Below are 21,739 nucleotides of genomic sequence, written 5' to 3'. Positions count from 1 at the left end.
AGTTTAGAGTTTGGTGATATAAATTCTATGGAGATTTTTCTTAAATTAAAAAGTCAACAACATGTGACTTCAGAAGGTCCAAAAGGCAGTTCCGTTCTCTTGCTTGTAAAGACTCAGCCTGGTTGCCTTAACATACTCTTTCTCTGGCATTAAAATCATAATAGGGTAACCCCCCTGGCTTTCAGCTGCGGTTCCTAAAGAGCATGTCTCTCAAAGATCCTGGCTCATATCTCCCAACATCATGTAAATGGCCTGGATGTATCTGCAGTACCTCTGGAATGGCAGTACAGTCCCTTCTTCAAACCTCTACGTCATGCCCTAAGTGTCTATTTTAGGGAGAGCTGAATAGCTGTTTAGAATCACATGATTGTATTGATTAAAGGTGGGATCCAGATGCCCAACCATAGATAGATATGAGATGTCCAAGCATATTCTCCTTGACTTCTAGATGTTGTTCCAGAAGGTTGTAGGCCTTCTGAGAATATCCAGGTTACAGTAAGGTGAGTCAAATGGTAATCAAAAACTGGATTTAGGCAAATGAACTGAACCATTGATCTCTGTGTTGGGAGCTTAGTCACGTCACTCACAAGTAGATACTCACAAGTAGGCACATGCATCTGACACATAGGTATCTAATCAAGAAAATAAATCCTACTTGGAGAGCTTGACTCAAGTTTGCCTTAATAAAAACACCTAGAATCAATTGAGAGATTTTAGAGTATCTAGAAAACCTACAGATGTGGCAGGCAAGGAAACTGAGTGCCAAGGCACCTCATATGGTTGGGGCATCATTAGACAACTACATCAAACTTTTGCTTTTACATCGAAGGTGTACTTTAAACCAAAAAAGATGATTTCCATACTTTGAAACAGTATTGAAAAAACAAAAAAAGGTGAGCTGAAAAGACAGAGAAGCAATTTATTTACTTTCCCACATGGAGTCAATGACAATGCTTGCTAAAAAGACACTCTTTTTTTTCAGATTCTATGCATTTATCAAATAGGGATTTGCCTGCTTTTCATTGTGATTGACAGACACTATTTCTCCTTCCTGAACCAAGAAAAAAAAAAACAACCAACAAACAACTTGCTGGAAGAAACTGAGTAGGATGTTGTACATGCCGCATTTCAAAGAAATAAGATGATGCTGATCAGAAATCTATTTCTTCACAGTATGGAGAAACTCCTGGTTATGCTGAGTTTGCAACTTGGTGAAAGGCTTTCCCAGAGATTCTTAGTTTGGAGGAACATGATGGATTTGCTGCCTGTGCTATCTTTGAGATCTGTACTCTATTATCAGTTTTTAAGACATACCAGATCTTTCATGTGTTTATATGGGATGGGGTTAACATAGAATCATAGAGCAGTTTAGGTTGAAAGAGACCTTAAAAATCATCTAATTCCACCCCCCCTGCCATGGGCAAGGACACCTCCCACCAGCCCAGGTTGCTCAAAGCCCCATCCAGCCTGGCCTTGAACACCTCCAGGGATGGGGCAGCCACAGCTTCTCCAGGCAACCTGGGCTAGTGCCACACCACCCTCAGAGTAAACAATTTCTTCCTGATATCTAATCTAAATCTCCTGTCTTCCAGTTTAAAACCTTTACCCCTCATCCTATCACTATACTCCCAGATAAAAAGTTGTTCCCCATCTTTCTTTTAGGCCCCCTTTAAGTACCAAAAGGCTGCTATAAGGTCTCCCTAGAGCCTTCTCTTCTCCAGGCTGAACAGCCCCAACTCTCTTAGCCTGTCTTCACAGCAGAGGTGCTCCAGCCCTCTGATCATCTTCATGGTCTTCCTCTGGAGTCACTCCAACAGGTCCATGGCCTTCTTGTGCTGAGGACTCCAAAGCTGGACTCAGTACTCCAAGTGGGATCTCATGAGAGCAATGTAGAGGGGCAAAATCACCCCTTCGCTCTGCTGGCCACGCTGATGGGGATGCAAGCCAGGATGTGGTTGGCTTTCCGGGCTGCGAGTATACGTTGCCTGCTCATTTTGAGCTTCTCATCTCTTCTTTTGATGCAGCCCAGGATACGGTTGGCCTTCTGGGCTGCGATCGCACACTGCTGGCTCATGTTGAGCTTCTCGTCAATCAGCACCCCCAGGTCCTTCTCCTCAGGGCTGCTCTCCAGCCATTCCCCGCCGAGCCTGTATTTGTGCTTGGGATTGCCCTGACCCAGATGTAGGACCTTGTGCTTGGCCTTGTTCAACTGCTTGAGGTTGGCTTGGGCCCACCTCTGCAGCCTGTCCAGGTCCCTCTGGATGGCATCCCTCCCCTCCAGCATGTCTACCTCACCAAATATCTTGGTATCATCAGCAAACTTGCTGAGGGTGCACTCGACCCCACTGTCCATGTCACCAACAAAGATGCTGAGCAGTACCGGTCCCAGTAACGACCCCTGACAGACACCACTCGTCACTGGTAGCCACTGACCAGTGACATATCGAGCCATTGACAGCAAATCTTTGAGCTTGGCCATCCAGCCGATTCCTTATCCAAATAATCTCAGAATCACAAAATCTCCTATATTGGAAAAGACCTGTAAGATCATCTAGTCCAATCATTAACCTAACAGTGACAAGCCCACCACTGAACCATGTCCCTGAGCACTATATCTACCCAACCCTTAAATACCTCCAGGGATGGGGCCTCCCTGGGTAATGCATTCCAATGCCTGATGAAACCTCAGGTATCGAGAAGCCTCAGGATTTACAGGTACTGTTGCATCACACTTTTATATATTCACGGTGACTAATTAGAGAAGTACAATTGGAAATCAGAAAAATATTGTAAGCAGAACAGAGCAAGGCAGTATGTGTGATCACTGCCACTCAGTAAGCTGGAAAGGTCTCTTGTGTGACAAAAGCCAAGCTAATGTAGCTTTGAGCAACATTGGAGATACAGCTGATACTTGATAAATCAGGCCTGCTTGCAGAATGTGTCAGTTCTCATTTTCCTTCCTGTAACCTTTAAATAAAAATAAGTGACATTGTGACTTGTACCAGAATCTCTAATGAAACTGAAAGTCTGTTGAAATAATTACCTGGCAAATCAACATGTGTATATATATAGATCATTCTCCTGCACCTTCTCGCTTAAGAACCTAATTTCTCCTATCCGTTTTGTTATTAAATCACACACAGAAGAGGGAAAAAAATAAGATAGACTAGGAACACAGCATGAAAGACATTAGAGCTTTAAAGTGGATGGAATGAAATGAAAATCTGTCCTTGAATTCTCTTCATCCACACAACTATCTATTGTCATTCAAGTTACTCTAGGGACCCAGGTCACCTGCACTTTGATTCCTCTTCAGATTTTTTGGCTGACAAAGGAAGTATTAGAACTCTATGTACTTCAAAATGGATTTATGTTTACATCCATTTTGCCTGTGTATTTCATTAAGTGTGATAGGAAGGAGCAGCCACTGTTTAAAGACCCTAACAATAAGTATTTACACATATTATTTTGATATATCTCACAGAGGGATATTCACAAAGGCTAACTTAAGACTCGGTCAACAAATTTCCCCAGTCTTCCATTACAGTCAATTCAGGGTAGGGATCCTCCAGAGAGTGATTCAGATTAGGAGACTAACTTTTGTTAGTTTTTCTGACTGTCCCCCAAAGAGTATCATTTTATGACTAATTTACATCCTCAGTCAATTCTCTTGCAAACAAACACCTACCTCGAACATACAGACCGCATAAAATTGGTCTCTTGCTGGCATTCTCAGTGGTCTTTCACAGTAGCATCCATCCCTTTCAAGTTATTACAATTATATTGCAAAATACCACTTTAACAGCAGGGTTCCTGTATTAAGCAGCACTCAGCACTTGAATCATCGCTGCATCCCTCTTTTCAGCATCACTATGTTGAAACGTCAAACCATGCTCCACCTACTTGTCTAGGTGGCCCACATTTAGAGATCTCTATGTTTGATCAAAGGCCAGGTTAAAGACGAGGCTTCCTGAGCTAACACTATATGGAAGACAAGATCTTAAAAAAGCTATAGAAAAAAAAAAAGAAAAGGGAACTGGGCAGCTCTAAAAAATAAGCGCTTATTTGCATTCACACATCCACATGGAGATCCAAAGAAGTGTGATCCTTGGGAGGGTAAAGAACAACCCTTTACCATGCTGTTGCCGTTTCTTTATGTGAAAAAGAAGTTTTCTCCTTGGAATTTCATATAATGTGGTAAGACGCTCATGAAGCCATCCCTGTTCAGACAGTTCAAAACCTGTTATCTATTAATGTGAAGAATCATCTATTCATTCCTAGGATTCATCTGCGCTTGAAACAGAAAGTCTTGAGCTCCTTGTCAGCAGCTCAGATCTCCTCATGAATGCTGTATAGATTTTATGGGGAGGGACTGACAGACTGCATGTGGTGATGTATCTGGTCACTGTAACGACTCAGTTATGTATTACTAGCTGGCACGGCCAGCGTCAGTTAACGCCAATCCATTCATAAAATGTATTTACTGGCAGCTAGTTTCTGGTTTACAATAGTCACTCATGCTGCAAAGAGAAGGAAAGCAAGCCTCTCATCTTATGTGCTACACGTTTGCAAAATTAAATCCAAAGTCCTATATTTCTTAGGTTCTTAATCTTTTTGTTGTTGTTGCTTTCTGTATTATTTTCCTGTAAATATACTAAAGCTCTGCGTTTTAAGTTTGTGTCAAAATTGGTCCAACAGGCCAAGTTTTAACTTGAAAGAAATAGCAACAAAAAGATTTTAATTTTAAGTATTTGAAAATATTAGTAGAAGGAGAAGAATGCCTATGAGCACGGTGGAAATTGAACTGACGCTTTTCGTGATTTGAGAAAATCTCAGCAATTTTACATCCCTCTCTGGGCAGCTTTATATTTTATAGCATCCCAAACACTGAAAGTGGGAAAAGAACAAATGAGTGTTATTACAAAATGAGATTATATACAGCTCATGAAAAAGAGCTCAAAATTCTTGAGTAGGGCAACAGTGCAAAAGTCTACAGCAGCGTGATTTCCAGCTCAAAAGTTCTTTCAACACTGCTCAAAAATGCTTGAAATAGCAAAAGTTTTATAATGGTTTAAAGCCATAAAGATATCAGGCTTCCTACAAGGCTTATTTCCAAAAGTTTTCAATCTGCAGACGGCTTATTTCTACAGTTAACAAGGAGGGACACCAGAGACCCTAGGGAGAGACTCATCACACCTCAGTCAGACATCTGCATCTGAGCTCGTCACCCTAGGCTCCCTTTCTAGTCAACAAGAGTGAACAGCACCGTTACAGTACAAGACATCTGTCTCTTTTAGACTTCTTCTTTAAGATGACATGTTTCTCACCCTAAAATCCACTGTTTCTCTTCTTTGATTGTAACTGGAGTTTGGATAACTATCTTAGATGGTAGATGTTTGAAACGAGATGTGGAAATCCTACCTCTGCAGCATCCAAACTCTTCCAGAGTGGGCACGGTGTACATGTGAACATGGGCTTAGGTTCCTCTGTACCAGCTACCACGCTGAGCTTACGGTAAGGTATCGCGGAACTTGAACTTTCTTACATTTAAGAAAGGCAAAGAGGTTGAGTTCACTGCAACCGACTGCTTAATAAAAATATTTAGCCAAATAAATGAAATTAATTTGCCTTGTCACATTTACTATTGGTCCTGATGAATAGATACTTAAGGGATTTGATCTTTTACAGGTTTTTTTGAGAGCTCACATAATGGACCAGAAAAATTTCTACTGTTAAGTGGGAGATATACATCGGGATCCCTAATGTTTATTCCTCAGTGACTACCTTCATACCTCAATTCACAGTGGGGAGATTTTCCCTCTCCCTGTTTTACATGGCCTTAGTGGTTCGACACTTTTTAACACATGTGAGTTCTTAAAATATGTCTTATTACCCCTTATGCATGCTGTTATCCTCCAGCTAGACTGCTCACAATTATATTTATTTTTAAGAAATACTATTTTACATCCAAACCTACATAAGGCAAAAAAAGATTGTGTCTTCTGCACACAGCCTCGAGAAATAAGAAAAATGTTCCTTGAAGAAACATTTGGAAAAAGGATCTTTTGTGATTAACTAGACTGTAACTAAACTAAACAGATACAAGAAATCCCCCCAGCTGAAGATGATTAGAGGCTGGGAAAGCATTAGGTGGAAGCATCAAATATGCATGTTCAGTTCATCCTTTTCTCCTGCAGCCTGCTTGCAGCCACTGCTGAGGGAGGGGCACTGTGCTAGATGGGCCCAGGTTCTCCACCAGCCTGGCCCTTCTTAACATATATTGAAAAGCTGAGGATGTACTGCGTGAAATGGTGACTAAATAAAACAGAAACTCTTGTCAGCTCTAATCCAGCTCAATTCTGTAGCTGCAAAACATTAGTGTTATTCTTTACTCTCTAACAGTGCTTTAGATGCTCTTCAAGTGCACACTTAAACAGCAATGAAATAAAAATATTGGAAGTTCTATATATCTCCACATAGCCCAGTTCAGATCTGACCTTTTTTAAATGTTTGTGACTCATTAAGTGGAATCAATAAAGTTAATTAACATTCGACTCTTAAGAAAGGCTAAGGCCTTAAACATTTCCTATAGCATCTCTAAAAACCGAGTTAGATGCATCAGTTCCTGTATCTACAAAATGGACCTAAAGATGATCGCTGGTTTCTACATGCAGGTGAGTATCTAAACTCTCTATCCTTTCTGAGAAAAATCAGGAGACAGTAAATTAAGTGGACAGAATGTTTGTGTATTGATTGAGCTAAACTAAAAAAAAAAATGGACTGTATTCATAAACAGAAAAATTAGGATAGATTCTGATGGGTATTCTTGTAGGAAGAAACGACCTACCATCTCTTTTACTCTCTCACCCAAACAGACACTGTAAATAAAAAACAAGGAACGTTTCTGATTTTTAATTCCATGATTCAGTCTTCAGTCTGAGACTGTGCATTCATCCAATATTTCCAACTCTAACCTCATGAGCCATTTTATTTTTTTTTAAATTAGACGGATTAGAAAAAACAGAAGACAAAAAAATACAGACTTACTGATACTGGCCTTGTAATAAAAACCTCAGTCACTACTTTCTATGTCAAATGTACAGTTCCTGAACACAATATTTTTTTCCTCAATTGGAAAAAAGGAAAACATGGTGGGGATTAGAGTTTAAGATATAGCAACAGTGTTCAGAGCTAAATTCAGCAATGAATCAAGTGGCAGTGGGAAATTAATGTCGATGGTTTCCTCCATTCATCCTCTGTATTGTGAAGACTCGTATATCTATCTTACGCTCCAGAGAGTCATTACACGAACAGACTTAATTCTTGTGTTCCAGATAACCGTCTTGAAACCTGTGTTAGAAACCAAGCGCAGGAGGGTAGAAATGTGTCACCTCTTTTATCTGGTACACTTTGTCTTACACTCGAGGTCTTACACAAAACTGTTATTGTGATTTCATTATGTGCCCAAATGTGGAGTTTCTGAATAATGTAAAGGAATGTATTCAACATTTTCCTAGTCTTCATAGATTTAAAGTCAGAACAAACCATTAAAATACCTGTCTGATATCTGGGAAAGCTCATGGCAGAGAACTTCAGTATTCAGTATAATTCCTGTATCAAATTTACGGCTTCTGTTTGAACTATCACAAACTTAATTGAAGGATATCCAGTCTCAACTTTTAGATTTGAGTTGGTGAGGAATCCATCATACAACTAGGAAAGCTTTTCCAATGCATAATTACCTTTACTTAGTATATGCACCTTGTTTCTGGTCTGGGTTTATCTAACATCAGCTTCTACCCACTGAAACTCATTATGACTTTCCAGTAAATTAAAAAGCCATTACCATCAGATGGCTTTCCGCACTTAAGTGCTTGTAGACCGTGATGGAATCACCTCTTAAACTTCATTATAAAATAAATTGATTGAGAATTTTTACTATATCTACTTAAAATACATTAACTGCTTGTTGAAGTTATTAGGTAGCAAATATACCAGTGTGTTCTCTAAAGACTTTCGTAACCTCTCTAGTGCAACGTAGACCCAATATTCACGAAAGGTAGTTCTTGAAACATGGGATAGCATACAGTGAAAACAGAAATGTGCACTGAAATACTTTCTCACACACCTTGTCAGTGTACACAGGGACTTTCTCAGCCTGCAGTACATTTCAGAAAAGACAGGCGTGGTTTTATGGTCTTCAGCTGTAAAATTATTCCTCTCTTTCTGCCTTCTGAGTCTAACAAGTTATTTTCCGAAAGCTCCCAAATGCACCAGTATCTTGTCTTTGAGAATGGAAGCATTTAGGCCCTCTCGAAGTTTTGAAAATCCTGCTCAGAAAATCCATTCTGTGCCTCCCTTCCAGCTAGTAGTGTTCTATCTTCTGTTAATAAAAAAAATTCCCCTTATAGTTTTATCGATAGAAAAAATATCATCTAAATATTAAAGGTTTGACACATCTATATATGAAAATAATCCAACTCCCTTACTGTGCAAATTGTTATCCTCTCTTGTTATCCAAAGCAAGTCAGATATACATAAACCCTTGCTGTGCTTTTCTCTTATGAACTTAGGCAGAACCTCAGTGTTAAACTATTAGCTGAGAGCTACGGTTAGCTTCAATAAGCCCTATAGTCTCTTTCAGCTCTCTCTGAACCCATAAATTGTTGTAAAACTTGTTATTCTGGACTGCCTCCTCCAGCAAGAACATGCTTCAAGAATGAAAAATAGTTGTCACTAGTTTTGAGATCAATTCATGGCAGCAACAACATATTCCATCCTGGAATGGTGTTCAGCGAAGGCTACCCCTTGCTTCCAATGCCTGCTACTGAAAGTGTTTGCTACACACCTGATTTGGATCGATCCGGCTTGGACTGTAAAATTCTTTTATATATATCTATAGCAGCATTTTGAGCCACTTTCTGTCAGAAATGTGAGGATCAATATATCTTTCTCCTTTGTGATGTTATAGCACAATGACAGCTAACTTACAACAGTCACGGTTTGGCTGCTGTTAGCTGTTGAAGATGATAAACCTATAACTCTATGGTTAATGTCGCACATCTGGGCAAGAAGCTTAATTCTGGGCAATCATGGCTAACTTTTACGGGTGGGGTTGAGTATGTCAGGTCTGAAAAAAGGGAAAAATTCCATAATCTGGAAGGTATTGTCATTTTACCACTTTATTATCCTTCAATATGTTTTAAGATTTTTAGCAGGATTAGGGAGGTGATTATCTCCCTGTACTTGGCACTAGCAAGGTCCCACCTCAAGTTCTGTGTCCAGTTTTGGTCTCTCACTACAAGAAAGACACTGAGGTGCTGGAGTGTGTCCAGAGAAGGGCAATCAAACTGGTGAGGGGTCTGGAGCACGGGTCTTCTGAGGAGCAGCTGAGGGAACTGGGGGTGTTTAGTCTGGAGAAAAGGAGACTGAGGGGAGACCTTCTTGGTCTCTACAGCTCCCTGAAATGAGAGTGTAGGGAGGGGGGGGATTGATTTCTTCTCCTAAGTAAAAAGCAATAGGACAAAAGGAAATGGCCTCAAGTTGCACCAGGGGAGGTTTAGATTGGATATTAGGAAAAATTTCTTCACCCAAAGGGTTTTCAAACATTGGAACAGGCTGCCCAGGGCAGTGTTGGAGTCTGCCTTCCTGGAGGTATTCAAAAGACAGGTAGAAGTGGTGCTGAAGGACATGGTTTAGTGGCAGTTTGGCATTGGTATGTTAATGGTTGAGCTCAATGATCTTAAAGGTCCCTTCCGACCTAGACAATGCTTTGATTCTAAGATGGCTCTGAAATATGAAGCTGGAATTGCACCAGCCCTTGCCTTGGTTCCAGAGTGGCACAGTGGAGGTTTCAGATTGGTGCAGTTGTACCAGGGTATAAGGTTTCTAGGCCCACAGGTAGAAAGTAACCTGCCTTTCAGTGTGTCATGCTGTCTTGACGTTTTGATATACACATATATCCTATCCCATGGGTTTGGACAGGTAATGGCTTCAATTCCTCCTTCAAAATTGATGGAAATTTCAAAAGTTATGTTATGACTTCATGGATTGTCAACATCTCACAACTAAATGGAATGAATTATATTTATATAGGGGTATCCAAATATTTAGTACATTCACCTTGTCCCTCATCCTACCTTTAAATTTGTTTGCTAGGTTGTTATGTGAGTAATACATCTATTCATGCAGACGTAAGAATGGTAGCACAAATAGTTACTTATGCCGATTTGACTTAACAATCTCTCTTGCTTCCTCTTTCCTAGTACTTTTTTTTTTTTTTTTTTTTTTAACTATTTCTCTTGACACAGCTCCAGCTACTTCTCTCAGCTTTTAAGTCCTAAAGCTACCATCTGGCCTGTATCTTGGAAAAGCTGTTCTCAATGTAGAATCTCCCTTATTTGATGCTCCAGCTAAGACTTCTTATACTCTCTACTCCCACTATCCTAGGGATGCTAATAAAAAACAACAACAAAGATTACTAAATGAAACTGAAGTGAAACTTCTATGGCAGAAAATTAATTCATGCCAAAGACGCTGACCAAATTTCAATTCACTTCAAATACTAATAATCTGTTACTTGGCATTCAAAAAACCAAAACAAACCAAACCCACAAAAAAAAAAAAAACCAAAACCAAAACCCAAAAACCCTGCCTCAAACACCACATATCCCACCTCATGTGATTCTGCAGCAGATGCTATTGGGAAGACATACCGACTCCATCATGACACTAAAATACTTGAGCCGACATCCTACTTCCTGCTGTTATACTACTAGAGAGTATGAAAAAATCACCAATTAGTCTTTCCATTTCTTACATGAAACAATAAAGCTGGTGATTTTTTTCTTTAGAATGTTTGTATTTTTATTGTAGGCTATCACAATATCACCCTTAGCTTTTTTCTCATTATTTTAAGACCAATCATCATTGCTTAGAATGAAGTAATGTAATATACAACACTAATTGTACAAATTTCCCCCAAGTTAACACTTTCCAAATCTGATTTTCAATACTCATACCCTGATCTTTGATTTGTTGAGAGCCAACTGCACAGCAGTACAGCAGGTAGCAAGCAGGGGCAGAGCAGCAAATCACACTAATTCAATTGTGACAGACACTGGTTGTAGTATTTTAAAAAAAAAGAAAAATAAGACTCTCACAAATTGAAACTTCATGGTGAAAATAAGTTTCACAGTATTCTGCAAGAAGAAACCAAATCTGAGCACTGCTTTCACTTGAGAAAAAAAAAGAGAGCTGAATGTTTTTTACTCTAAAATTTTACTTTCGTTTTTATACTAATTCTACATGTTCTATTGATTAGAAAACATACGGCTCCAGAGATTAAATTATATGAATAATCCACTAAATAATATGACACACAGAGAAGAATTTCTTAAGAGATCTTACGAGGTACTGGATGACTGCTGAATGCTCTTGTGTTCAGAGACTTCTGTAGAACTGGCCAGCACCAGATGCAACAGAAGAATATATAAACCTTAAAATAAAAAACCTAAGAAAAAAGAGTTGTGATCAACAGCATGTAGTTCAACAAACTGCTGAAAGCCAGTAGTGTACCTCAGGGGTCAGCCCAGAAGCCAATTCTGCTTTAAAGTCAGTGTTAATGATCTGGGCAGCAGGAATGTGCAGAAAAGAACCTGGGAATCCTGGTGGACACCAAGTGGAATCATAGAATCATAGAATTGTCTAGGTTGGAAGAGACCCTTGGGATCATCGAGTCCAACCATCTACCCTACTCTACAAAGTTGTCCTCTACACCATATCCCCCAACACCACAACTAAACGTCTCTTAAACACATCCAGGGATGGTGACTCAGCCACCTCCCTGGGCAGTCTATTCCAATGCCCAACCACTCTTTCTGGGAAAAATTCTTTCCTAATGTTCAGTCTAAACCTACCCTGTTGCAGCTTGAAGCCATTCCCTCTTGTTCTGTCATTAATTTCCTGTGAGAAGAGACCAGCACCAACCTCTCTACAGTGTCCTTTCAAATAGTTGTAGAGAGTGATGAGGTCTCCCCTCAGCCTCCTCCTCCTCAAATTAAACAGTCCCAGCTCCTTCAACCGCTCTTCATATGATTTGTCTGCTATGAATGTGAGCCAGCAGTATGCCTTACATACCAGGCGGTATTAACAAAAGTGCAGAGAGGAGGTCAAGAGAAGTGACTCTTCCCCCCTGTTCAGCACATGTGAGACCAGATCTGGAGAACCATGTCCAGTTTTGGGCTCCCTCATACAAGACAGATATTTACAGTATCTAGGCCAAAGAAGGACAATCAAGACGACAAGGGGGATGGCCCACATGGTATATGAGGGGAGGCTGAGATATCTGTCTTTACTTGGTGTGGAGAGCAGAAAGCTGAAGGGAGACCTTACTGTTGTTTGTAACTATCTAATCAGAGACTATAAATTGGAGGAAAACAGACCCTTCTCAGAGATGCACAGCAGAACGACAAATGGCAAAGGATGAACTGCAGCATGGGAAATCCTGATTATATATTAGGAGAGAAATTCATAAGGAAGGTAATAAAACATTGGAGAGGGTGGCATGAAGAGGTGCTGCAGTTTTCATCCTTGATACATTAAAAATCCAACTGGAAAAACTCCAAGTAATCTGATTTAAATTGGCCCTACTTTGAGGTGCAGACTGGACAAAATGGTCTTCAGAGAACACTTCCAACTTAAATTACTCTATGACATCACATCTTAGTGATGTAAAGCCTAAAAAAAATGTTATTGTTTTGTTTTCCTATAAATTCTTCTTCTACTTTGGCTATCATTTCTGGATATTCTTGTCAGTGGTAAAAGCAGCTCAATTCTTCTTGTATGCAATTACTTGATAACAAAATTCTACTTATGTCAAGAACAAGTTTTCACTTGGATGTTTAATCTGATTAATCTGATATCCCATTACACATTCAGAGAGCTATTTGTTTTGTTCGATGGCTATTTGTTTTGTTTGATTTTACTGCCCAGAGGTACTTTTTCCTATGGCAGAAATTCTACATTTTTTTTTTGTTTGAGATTTTCCATGTTGTTCATTTCTTCTAAATCTCTGCTTCTGCAATATTCAGTGTGAGACTAGTGGTCTACACTACATTTAAGATGGACAGCACTGGTATGTAGAATGGCACAATCTATGCCATGCTGTGGTCCATTCCTTTATTTATTCAAAATTCTTTTGCTTTCTAACAGCTGCTGAACCTTAAACAAAAGGTGTTATGCATAAATATCCTAAGCATAAACAAAATGTATTAAGGCTGGGTTTCTAAGTATAGAGACTTCCATTAGGGATAACAGGCAATAAGGAAAAAAAAAAAAAAAAAAAGGAAGAAAAAAAAAAGACCTCAATTGCCAGGTCCATCTGTTACCTACAGGAAAAATAACAACACGTTCCTGTGGAAATAATTCCTGGCTGAGAAAGCATGTGCAAACCCACAACATAGTGTCTGCTAACTGAGCGTTCATTCTGCTTAGTATGAAGATGTATGAATAGAGAATATGACTTTGATTGCTTAGGCTTTAGTGGTGATCTTGTTTCCAGGCTAGTTGGGAAATGTTATTCTATGGCTATTTTGTTCTTGTCTCCAGTATGTTAATTTCTCCTAGTCTACAATCCTTGTCTTTCTATTGATGCTATTAGGAATACATTTCATGAAGAAAGGGACAAGGTATAAGTCTTAATATCTTATATGTTAGTTTGGATTTCCAAGAGTCTTTAAGTCCTGATCAACACCAGCTAAAATTTGCTTTATGTGAGCCCCTTAGGGCTGGTCACACCTCCAGCTAGAACATGGTTGCTACGTAGACTACATTGCATAGACTTTGACACTCCAACAACTCTATCAATCAAATTAAATTGCATTTATCATTATGGTTAGCTCTCTGCAGTTCTATGAAAGATTGTGAAAGAGTTTTTTTGGGAACTGTCAAGTAAAATAATCACATTTGCTTGTCCGTGTGCTTGGTAACTACAACTACCTTTGTTGCGTTAATACCCAGAGGTCCAGTATTCCTGGTGGGCCACCTCTGTGAGCTCCCCAGTCTGCGAGGATCACTAAAGTAATGAATGCAATGCAGATACCCAGAATCTAGAGCCACCTGAGCTGCTGTGCCCATACAGCATGATGCAGTGCGAAGGGGCTCCAGCCAGAGTTTTGAAAGTGAGATTACCAGACTAAGACCATTGCTATATCAGAGAAAAATAAATTCCATTGAGGACAGAATGCCTGCAGCCCTGTTATCTCGCTCCCCCTCTGAAATTGTTCATGGGTCAGAAAAATAAGGCTGAAATTGCTTAGTGGATCTTTTTTAAAGGCAGGTTGGAGGCTGTTACTGCAAATTTTATACATTTATATGTGTATGTACATATGTAAAATATTAATTTACGTTTCTTAAAATCAATTTTTCAACAGATTACACAAAATAGTACACAATTGTTTTGCGTGAGGGCACAATATTACATAGGCTGTGATTTAACAAAGAGAGACTGTTAGTACAATGTCATATTTCTTTGACAAGCACATACTTTTGCAATGTATTAAAGCAAGGTCAACTCAAACTTTACATTGGTTTTCCTGGAAAATGCCAAGAGGTAAGAAAGTGTAACATAATGTCTCTGTTGATTTTATATCCAGGCTCATAAGCACTCCATGCAAAATTTTACCATAAATCTGTATGCAGAATTTCTATTCATTGAGAACTGTCTAAGGAAGACTTGATTCCCAACTTGCAAACTGCCATTTGCCTTTATAATTAGGTATTCATGTCCAAATAGTAACAAATCAGCACACAGTATTGTAGCATCAATGCACCTGAAATTATTTATGGAAGAAAATACTGCCTTGTTTCACTGAAACTCACATAAATTAAAAACAATCAAAGCTACAAAAATAGAGCTGTCCTTTGCTCTCCCAATTCTCCTTATTTGATCGTTTGTGTCAAACTGTGGTTAGCTTCACCAGACCAGTATCTTGATTTGTTTCAGAAGTCCACTGTGAGTATCTCAGAATCAAAGAATCATAGAATGGTTTAGGTTGGAAGGGACCTTGAAGATCATCCAGTTCCCACTCCCCTGACATGGGCAGGGACACCTCCCACCAGCCCAGGTTGCTCAAAGCCCTGTCCAGCCTGGCCTTGAACACCTCCAGGGATGGGGCAGCCACAACTCCCCTCGGCAATATTTTCCAGTGCCTCACCACCCTCAGAGTGAAAAATTTCTTCCTCATGTCTAATCTAAACCTGCCCTCTTCCAGTTTGAAGCCATTCCCCCTCGTCCTATCACTACATGCCCTTGTAAAAAGTCCCTCTCCAGCTTTCTTGTAGGCCCCCTTCAGACATTGGAAGGCTGCTATAAGGTCTACCCGGAGCCTTCTCTTCCCTAGGCTGAATAACCACAACTCTCTCAGCCTCTGATCATCTTTGTGGCCCTCCTCTGGACCTGCTCCAACAGGTCCATGTCCTTCTTATATTGGGGCCCCCAGAGCTGGACGCAATATTCCAGGTGTGGTCTCATGAGAGCAGAGTAGATGGGCAGAATTCCCCACCTCAACCTGCTGGACACATTTCTTCTTATACAGCCCAGGATATGGTTGGCCTTCTGGGCTGTGAGCGCACATTGCCAGCTCATGTTGAGCTTCTCATCCACCAACATACCCAAGTCCTTCTCCTCAGGGCTGTTTTCAATCCTTTCTCCACCCAGCCTGTATTTGTGGATGGGATTGACCCAGCCCGCCTGCAGGACCTTGCACTTGACGTTGTTGAACTTCATGAGGTTTGCATGAACCCACATCTTGATGCGTTAAATTATTGTGTTGGCATATTTTGAAAAGGTTATTCCCTTTGACTGGGGTGCTGTGACTAATTATATGTCATGTAGTTGGTGATAAGAAGTGCACAAAGTTCCTTTACATAATCTCCAGCAGCCAAGAAAGGAGGTATCAAGACAGCTTTTGAGGAAACGTGGAGAACCCTGCTCTAGTGACATTGATCTTGAAGTGGTCATTACAGACACAACCATGGAGAGGCAGGGTGGGATTTTATCTGGACAAACAGGCATAATTCCGAGTTTGTCCTTTCTCAGCACAGTGGGAGGCAAAATTATACTTAATGATATTTCCCAGAAGAAAATGTAGAAGAAAAATAGAGATGGAAAATAGAGCCTTGCAGATGACTAGAAGGAAAAGAAAAAAAAAAAAAGGAAAAAGTTGCGAAGAAAAAAAGAAGAGCTCAGCAATGTGGTGAAAACATTAGCTGAAGACCAATCAAGTGAATGAGTACTTTGGTGAGGGGGGAATTAAAACTGAACATCAAAAGAAGAGAAAAAACAAGTGGGTAGTGGCGGATCGCAGTAAGGAAGCTGAACACATTGCAATTAAGCATTGAGCATAAAAAGTGGGATCCAGAGGAGAAGCTTTTGCCTCCAAATAATAGTTCATATGTGCATTCACAGAGGAAACAGTTTTTAATGAGAAATTCCTTCAACTCCTTTCATTAGGAAATGACAAGTTTCATTAGAGGAATATTTGGTGATATTTTTTCTTCTCTCCCTTCCTTTGGTAATTCAGCCTCACTCATGTCACAATCCATTTTTGTCTTTAGTGAATTTTCCTCTTTATCACAAAAAGAGCAAGACACCAGGTCTTCCTAACAGAAGAAAGTTGATAGGATGGAAGTGGAGGAAGAAAATTTTGCTAATATGGAGGGGAAAAGAAAGAGTTAATGAAACTTCACTCAAAAGAGGAGACAATCCAGGAAGGGGAAAACAGCTAGGGTTAGAAACCTAGCGTATTCGAGGGCTAATAAGCAAGAATTCTACTCAGTTTGGGGGGTCTTTGGTTTGGTTTTGGGGTTCTTTTTGCAAAGGTCTCTGCTTGCAGAGGACATATATGCCAAAATATATTTTTTAAAAAGAACACTGATATTTTTTACAGAGAAAATGTAAAAGAAGTGAAAATGTGAATTTTTAGCTGGAAAATGTAAATTTTTAGCTGGAAAGGACCACTGGGGTCAGTGATCAGAGACCGACCATAGGATAATACAGCAAATAAGCTAAGAAGTCCGAGCTAGACTACTGTCATTTCTGCATTAAAGACTCAGATATCTGGCAAGCAACATTTATATTAAACCGGTATATTGAAATGTAATACAGGCTGCTGTACGCCATGAAATCCGGGGGAGTCTGGGGGGTTTTGGGAGGTTTGTTTTTGTTTTGTTTTGGTTTGGTTTTTTCTTTTTCTCTCTCTTTTCTCTCCATGCTTTGTGTTACGTATTTCCAGGTACAAGAGAGAAAGGTGACCCACAGCGGACCCCACGAGAAATCCAGCTGATGCTGGCATGGGCACAGTGACTTTGATCACCCTGAAGATTGGAACTCAGCAGCTAATGTAAAGGTTGGGAGAATAAAGTAGTAGCACCAGTCAAAGGGGGGTGGTATGACTTGAAAAAAATTAAAATCAACAGTTATAAAATATTTTTAATTAATCTTTATAAACTGAGTACAGAATGACAAACCCAGACTGAAAATGGAAAACTCCAGAAGCATTAAAGGAAAAAGACACTAAAAGTGATTTGCAGCTATGTTAATGTGTTTGTGAATTTTAATTGAAATATTATTTATAATGAAATCATACCTAGTGACCACATTCTTTCTGTGGAACGCGTTGAACTACGCAAGACAAAAAGAGTGCTGCCTTGTCAGCCAGATGTGAACTGGGCTGTGTTGTCTGTTATTAATCTAATCCTGATCAATAATAGCTCACTGAATTCCTACAGCATCTGCGTAGGGAAAAGTGAAAATATCAGGAGTAACACTGTGTCTTACGAGGAAAAAAACCTGGAAGAGCAATCAACACAACTGATATTTTTACATTGTTTACTCAGTTATAAATCCGATGTCTTATATTTTACAAGTTGGTTTTGTTTTTTGGGTTTTTTTGGTGGGTGGGTGTTTTTTTTTTTGTTTTTTAAAAGAAATAAAGTCAGAATACTTAAATGCACTTTACAATGCATTATCAGAGCTATCTTTCAAACTCCAAATTCCCAACTTTTCATCTTCCCACTGGAATTGCAACAGCCCTAACTGGCTAAGTGGCATAGCTTTCACTAAAATAGCAGCATTTGAACAGTATTTCAGAAATGGTTACACAGCTTTTTTGGGGAAACAAATGAATTATGCATCTTAAATATCAACAAATATTTATACAGCTAACAATCTGCAGCTTAAGTGGTCTCTAGAAATTTAAAGAAAGGGCATATTGTAGTACTCCATGATAAACTCAATAATAATTAGAATTCCTACCAGGCTGTTAACTAATGCAGACATATTAAAGCATATTTTTAGCTGAGCTTATTATGTTCTAATAAAATTTAAAGAAGCATAGCTGAAGGGTAGGAAGTAGTAGCATCTGGTCTATTACCAGCTCTACATTGTGCTGTGTCATTTAGACACTGCCAGTGTGTATGTTTTTGAACTGCTGAAATGAAGTCCTAGATTGATCAACTATTACTGCTTCAAAAACAGTCTGTGTATATAAGCCTCTGCTTTTAAATTCTGTGATAGACCTTTTCTGAAGGGCTACAATCCCAAAAGTAGCAGCCTAAATTACGGATCCAGCTCAACAGAAGTGATGGAACTTGATCCTTATGGCAGCCTGCTCAGAAACCAGCTTCCACCCCACCTATCCCTTAACATAGCTGTGGCCCTCTTTTTGATGTCCAGGCTCATTAAAAGCAGATTTATTGTTTTTTTTGACAATTGGTTTTTTTACATCTACCCTCTAACTGCTGCATGACTGATGTCCGTTTCATGGCCGGGAATCTCCACTGCTAAATGGACATGGAAGAAACGTTAACTAGAGTTACTGATGTTTCTTAAGTAGTACAGATTGCTCTGAAGGACAAAAAAAAAAATTCAAGGTGAAAAAAGAATCTAGGCTTTTACACATAATTTTGGAGAATTATTGCTGCATGGAAAAACAATTCTTGAACTCTTTGCGAACATATAAGTGATTCGCATGCTTTCACCCCTCCCTTTGCATCTGCTTGCAGGATGACAGAGTCAATGGCTGATCTATATCATGGTGGGCTTATCCTCATCTCTCTGGGCATCACTGGTGCTTGACAAGGTACAAGATCTGAGGACACATCTCCACATGTGGACCATGTTGAGAGCCTCAGACGGTGTTATGCAGACACCTCAAGGAACGTCTCCCCTGGGTTATTTCACAGAAATGATGTTATAATCTGAGAAGTTGTTCCACCAGATTTGATTTCCTTTAGGAATCGGGAAGAAACAGTATTTACTTGACTTCAGGCAACAGCGCAAAAATCATCAAAGAGTTCTTATGTCAGTAAGGCAGAAAGAAAGAGCAGTCCTAGTCCTATTTACTGAGTACTGCTTGATTTAGGGAGCAAGATGACATGAGAAGGGGTCTAGTCACTTTTGGAAAGGCGTGTGCACAAGAATAAGTTTAATGATTTGCAGAGCATTAAAAATATTTTTTTTCTTTTCTAATGTCAATTATATTTAATCGATGACATAGCCCTGTTGATGCAGCTCTTTTTCCTCAAATATGTTCTCCAGCGATTTCAGTACATAAGCATCCTTTATTACTACGTCATTTGCATAAAATAGCATGGGAAGGGAAGGGAAGGGAAGGGAAGGGAAGGGAAGGGAAGGGAAGGGAAGGGAAGGGAAGGGAAGGGAAGGGAAGGGAAGGGAAGGGAAGGGAAGGGAAGGGAAGGGAAGGGAAGGGAAGGGAAGGGAAGGGAAGGGAAGGGAAGGGAAGGGAAGGGAAGGGAAGGGAAGGGAAGGGAAGGGAAGGGAAGGGAAGGGAAGGGAAGGGAAGGGAAGGGAAGGGAAGGGAAGGGAAGGGAAGGGAAGGGAAGGGAAGGGAAGGGAAGGGAAGGGAAGGGAAGGGAAGGGAAGGGAAGGGAAGGGAAGGGAAGGGAAGGTGTGGACAGATGAACCAGCACAACAATCATCAATTTGGAACCAGGGATTGAACAGGACACCTGTGAAGCAAAGCTGGGAATCCCGTTAGTTTTGAGAATGGCTGCCCGTTACAGGCTGCTCAGGGGGACATAACACACATACACAAATGTGGATTAGTAGGGAAGCTGCTTGAAGTGCAGGGTCAGGATAACAGTTGTTAAGCTGTCTTTGTAAGACTGTTTTGAGAGCCTGACCAAGCAGAGCATCCTAAGCCATCATTAATACAAATAAATAAGAGCCTAACAGAAATGTGATCCATGTCATAATGCAACTCACGGGAACCCAGAGACAAGAGACTGTTTAAGCCGGAAAATAAATGAGGTTATTGATGACTCCCTTCTCTCCAGAGAAATGATCTTCAACACTTTTCAGTTTTCAGCACCTTGCTCACTTTTCCCCCAGGGCTATGGGTTCCCCTATAGTAAAGTTAAGCCTAGTGTTAACAGGCTTGCTTTTTAATTGCCTTTCACAGGGGCTTTAATAGGAGTGCAGAGATCCAGAAAACCCCCAAGAGCAGAGGATGAAGAGCGCTGAGGTAGTGCTGTCTACCCACAGGTGACACTAAGAGACCATCTATCGCATATAAGAAATCCAACAAAGATTACAGCAGACTTACTGTTTCTTAATACCACTACACTACTACTCAGTGCACGAAAGTAATTGCACGACTATTAGCTCTTTGGTGAGAGTACCTGTCCCAAGGAGCTCTAGCTGCCCCTCACTCATTCTCCTCCTGTGCTGATTTCTGCCTATGTCCACTACCTACTTTCTGTGGTGCGTTCTTTCTCAGCAGGTACAGCAGTTATCTGCATGAAATGACTAATTTTTTAACTTTTCATGTTTATATATTAATGCAGAAAATTATTATAGTTATCTTTTTTTTTAATTTATTTTAGTGGAAAAATTGAACTCAGTTTCTATGTGGCTACGCAAAGTGACAAGTAATATATAGATGTAACAAAATATTTTGTATTTCTCAAACAAATGTTAATGTAGAGTATTTAGAGATTACAGTTTACTTTATAAACAAGTTTACTGTTTACACTCATATTTTTTATCTGTTCTAGGTATTTACACAATTTCTGTAATACCTCTGGTCCTCAAAACCCTTTGAAATACTTATCTTGGTAAGACTGGAGAAGGAAACAATAGTGTTATTATACTTAGTTAACAAAGGAGGATGAGAAGCCCCAGATTCTCTGACATAGATGTCTAAATCTCAGTCGGAATTCTGTGCATCTACACCTGCAAAGACCTAGAAGAGCAAGTGGATGCTGACGTTCTCAGAACAGAGTCTGAACAGCAGACTGTGTGTCTTAGAGCTTGAAGGAATTTTCATAAACTACCGTGCTGGTTTAAATCCGTGAAGACCATAAATTTCAGAGAACAGAGCTTCTTACAAAATGTCCACCAAGCCTCTCTCTGTAGCTTTAATTGCATGACAACTTTAGAAAAATTGAGCCCTTTTTGGCTTTTTTAGACTGTTGAAGAAATCTTAGGTCAAACGCTTAACACTTTTTCTGCTTTCTAGACTGCTGGGATGTTCCTCCTGGTACAGTAATCACTATTGTTTGAAGGTTCTTATTTTTCTTTGAGTGAATTTTAACCAGCCTCAGAACTTCAGAGGTTCAAAGAACATAATTCTCCCCTGAATGCTAATTAGCTTGATAACTTTGTTTATTTAAAGCTTATTAAGGAACCTGGTAAATTAATACGTAGCATCATAAT

This window comes from Vanellus vanellus, assembly GCF_965231255.1.
Source record: "Vanellus vanellus genome assembly, chromosome: 1".
Classification (NCBI taxonomy): domain Eukaryota; kingdom Metazoa; phylum Chordata; class Aves; order Charadriiformes; family Charadriidae; genus Vanellus; species Vanellus vanellus.
The sequence above is the reverse complement of the archived record's forward strand: the minus strand, read 5'-3'. Positions refer to the sequence as shown.